This window comes from Stenella coeruleoalba (genome assembly GCF_951394435.1).
Source record: "Stenella coeruleoalba genome assembly, chromosome: 5".
NCBI lineage: Eukaryota > Metazoa > Chordata > Mammalia > Artiodactyla > Delphinidae > Stenella > Stenella coeruleoalba.
Window position 1 is genome coordinate 39313856 of NC_137150.1, and position 4477 is coordinate 39318332.

Sequence of the window (4477 nt, forward strand, 5' to 3'; positions counted from 1 at the left end):
TAATTTAAGGAAACCATCAGACAAATAATACACATAAATATATTTTAAGGCAGTATCTTCATTGCAAGGTTGTTCGTAACAGCCTAAAATAGGAAATGACCATTTGTTAGGTATGTTGTATGATTTGCTTAAAGTGGAAGATTGAGCAGTCTTTACGTGGTTTCATTAGAGAGCATATTGACGTGGAATGGTGGCATTATTATGTGGAAGATTCAGAGTGCTGTTGTTTTTGTAAAAACAAACACAAACATGTCTGAAGGATATGTACCTAAATGTCTCTGGGTGCTGACTTTTGTTTTGCTTATTTGTATTTTCTAATTTTTCAACAGTAAATACTTACTGTATAATAAGAGTTTAAAAAAACTCACAAAGAACCAAATTCAACAGAAATTTAAGTGCTACTGTTTGAAGAAAGTGGTAGTTAGTGTTCAGAAGGGACGGAGGTAACAGGTAGTGTTTTCCAAAGAAGTTTCGGAATGTAGGTGAGAGTTAAACAGACCCTGAGTGAGAAACGGAATTTGCATTGACAGGAAGGAAATTGAATGTGAAGGGAACCACAGGTGAAAAAAACAATAGAAAATGGGGGATAAAGGCACTTATATTTTGGACCCAGTGGTAGCAGAGAGCAGCTTCAAGTTGTCTGCAAGCTGTCCATGATTTCTGGAATGACTTGGCCTCAGCCTCAGCCCCCTTGGCTTCTGCCATTTGCAGGTTCTTGGAGCTCTGAGCAGCGATTTGCTGCCTTGAGGGCAATGGGGAAAACTTCGGTGTTTTGTAAGAAATACTGAAAAGTTCTTGACATCATACAGGCAGGACAGACAGCCAGACTTACTACAAAATCATTAGTACTTATACCCTTGAGGTGTTCTTATATATGGTCATGCACTGAAGTGAACGTGGCCTCTTCTTGGTGAATCTTTATCAGTCCCACTTCTTGGCAGCGACCCTGCCCAACTTACTCTGCTCCCTGGACTGATTTTTTTTCCCGCATAAGTTTGACTGCAAATCAGTTGTGTAATGAAAATCAGTGGACTTATGAGGTATTCCATTTGGGATTTGCATCTACTTTTTAGGAGTTTGTCTTTTTTGGTTTTTTGAAGGGGATTGCTTTCGGTGCTGTCTCCAAAGATTTAGTAGGGTACTAGCTTTCTGTGCTTCCATTTCCTGATTAGCAAAATGGAATATCACTAGAGTTCCTTCTGCCACTCATGTTCTTAATTTATGAATCATATAAGTATGGTTAATTGCCATATGTTAGATATGTATTCATTGAGGGATGACCTAAAACATTGTCTAGAGAAATAGCTATCCATTCCTTGCATTCAGTTGATGGCTTGGTCAGGATGGGCCCTCTTAGGATCACGTTCAGATTCCTTTGGGCCTTGGCAAGCAAATGAAGCATGCTCGGACATTTCTAGGATACAGTGGGTTGTTCAGGAACAGCCAAAATTGTGGGCTGGTGAGAGTTTCAAGCTTCTTGCCAGGCTCATTCCAACCCCCTCCCCCCTGCTCCTCCCCAAATATTGAGGCTGGTTCAGTTTCCCAAGGAAAATCTGATTATTTCCAGGGTCTGTGTCTTATCACGTTCAGGTAGTTTTTAACCACTCAAAGCAGACCCTATCTGCCCTGAGTGAATGAAAGTATCAGGACAAGAGGCGAATCCCTCTCCCGCTTCCCCACCCCAATGGAGCCCAGATTTTGCGGGCTACAGTGGACAAGAGGTGGTCAAACGGTTGATGGAGTGAGGTAGGAAGAGGATGAGAGGGAGAGGAGAGAGGGTGGGTTTGAGCTGGCAGCAGCAGGGCTGGGAGAGCTGGGATGAGACAATCAGCTACAAGGGGAACAGGGCCTATATGAGCAGCAGGAAGCCTGGCCTGGGACTTGGAGGTGGTGGGGAGGTGGACCTGGAGGTGGGCCATCAATGGAGAAAAGACAGCCTCTTCAATAAGTGGTGCTGGGAAAACTGGACAGCTACATGGAAAAGAATGAAACTAGAGCACTGCCTAACTCCATACACAAAAATAAACTCCAGATGGATTAGAGACCTAACTGTAAGGCCAGACACTATAAAACTCTTACAGGAAAACATAGGCAGAATGCATAAATCACAGCAAGATCCTTTTTGACCCACCTCCTAGAGAAAGGGAAATAAAAACAAAAATAAACAAATGGGACCTAATGAAACTTAAAAGCTTTTGCACAGCAAAGGAAACCATAAACAAGACGAAAAGACAACCCTCAGAATGGGAGAAAATATTTGCAAATGAAGCAACTGACAAAGCATTAATCTCCAAAATATACAGGCATGCAGCTCAATATCTAAAAAACAACCCACCAAAAATGGGCAGAGACCTAAATAGACATTTCTCCTAAGAAGATATACAGATTGCCAACAAACACATGAAAGGATGCTCAACATCATTAATCATTAGAGAAATGCAAGTCAAAACCACAATGAGGTATCACCTCACACGGTCGGAATGGCCATCATCAAAAAATCTACAAACAATAAATGCTGGAGAGGGTGTGGAGAAAAGGGAACCCTCTTGCACTGTTGGTGGGAATGTAAATTGATGCAGCCATTGTGGAGAACAGTATGGAGGTTCCTTAAAAAACTAAAAATAGAACTACCATACGACCCAGCAATCCCACTCCTGGGCATACACCCTGAGAAAACCATAATTCAAAAAGAGTCATGTACTACAATGTTCATTGCAGCACGATTTACAATAGCCAGGACATGGAAGCAACCTAAGTGTCCAACAACAGATGAGTGGATACAGAAGATGTGGCACATATATACAATGGAATATTACTCAGCCATAAAAAGAAATGATATTGAGTTATTTGTAGTGAGGTGGATAGACCTAGAGTCTGTCATACAGAGTGAAGCAAGTCAGAAAGAGGAAAACAAATACCATATGCTAACACATATATATGGAATCTAAAAAAAAAAAAAACAGTTCTGAAAAACCTACGGGCAGGACAGGAATAAAGATGCAGACGTAGAAAATGGACTTGAGGACACAGGGAGAGGGAAGGGTAAGCTGGGACGAAGTGAGAGTAGCATGGGCATATATACACTATCAAATGTAAAATAGATAGCTAGTGGGAAGCAGCTGCACGGCACAGGGAGATCAGCTCGGTGCTTTGTGACCACCTAGAGGGGTGGGATAGGGAGGGTGGGAGGGAGGGAGACGCAAGAGGGAAGAGATATGGGTACATATGTATATGTATAGCTGCTTCACTTTGTTATACAGCAGAAAGTAACACACCATTGTAAAGCAATTATACTCCAATAGAGATGTTCAAAAAAAAGAAATCAGGTTTGGGAGGAAGGTGATTTCAGTTTTGGCGTTGTGGAACTTTCAGTGCCCAAGGGACTGCTGTATGGACAGAAGCATGGGTTTGAAATGCAAGAGGATTTCCCTGGAGAGAGGTTTGGGAGTCATCAGTGGGTCCATCAGGGAGTCAGTGAGATCGCCCAGGAGGAGTGTGAGGATAGAGTAGAGAGTGCCAAGGACAGAGCTCTGGGCCCACCCAACCACACTTAACGGGGCTGGAGTAGAAAGAGGTGTGAAGAGAAGCAGGAGAGTGCATTCTATGGAAGCAAGAGTTTAAGAAGGGAGTGGGTGACAGTGACAAATGCCATGGAGCTCAAGCAGGATAGGCCCTGACAGTTCAATTTGTAACTGGAAAGCCATTGGTGTGTTGTTGAGAGCAATTTCAATGGAGTGGGATGGTGGGATGGGCAGCAGCCGGCTCATAATGATTTGGCATATGAATTCAAGGTAGAAATTGCAATAAAAAATGTAGCCTATTCTCACAAGAAACTAGGCTATAAAAGAAGAGAGAACATAAGGAGTGTTCAGCGGCTGTGTCTTTGATTGTTGGGTTAAGGCTTTCTAAAGGTCTTGTGGCTAATGTGTTTTTCTGCTTGCAGAATGGAGCATTCTCAGACTCTGATTCTTTAATTTTCTAAGTGGCACTTTTTGCTTTTTGTTCGTGATTTAACCGCTATAAAAATGCCCAGCTACAGCTTGCTGCAGGAACATAAGTTCTGCTTATCATGGAATTGTTTTTGAGGTGGTTACCTTTGAAGTTGTTTGGTACATTAAAAACAAACGAACAAAACACCTCAACAAAACAAGAAGTTGAGAAATTGCAAGAGATTTGGTTTGTTTACAAGAAAGTAAAAGACAATGGGAATACATAACTTTATAAGCTTAGGTTATGTTTAATTGCAAACGACTTTGTGAAAAATTTTCCGTCTTTACTGTCCTTGAAATATGGGCTAAAAAGTGAGAATGCTTACAGGTGTTGTGTGTTCTGGAATTGCTTTGAATTGCAGTTGGTGAGTGTGAGAACAAATAAATCCCAAATGATTTGTGATTTAGTTTTATAGGCACACATTCATAAACTGGGTTCAGGCAGTAATTCCAGAAAAGCATACGCAGGAGTACAGGAGTACTCCACA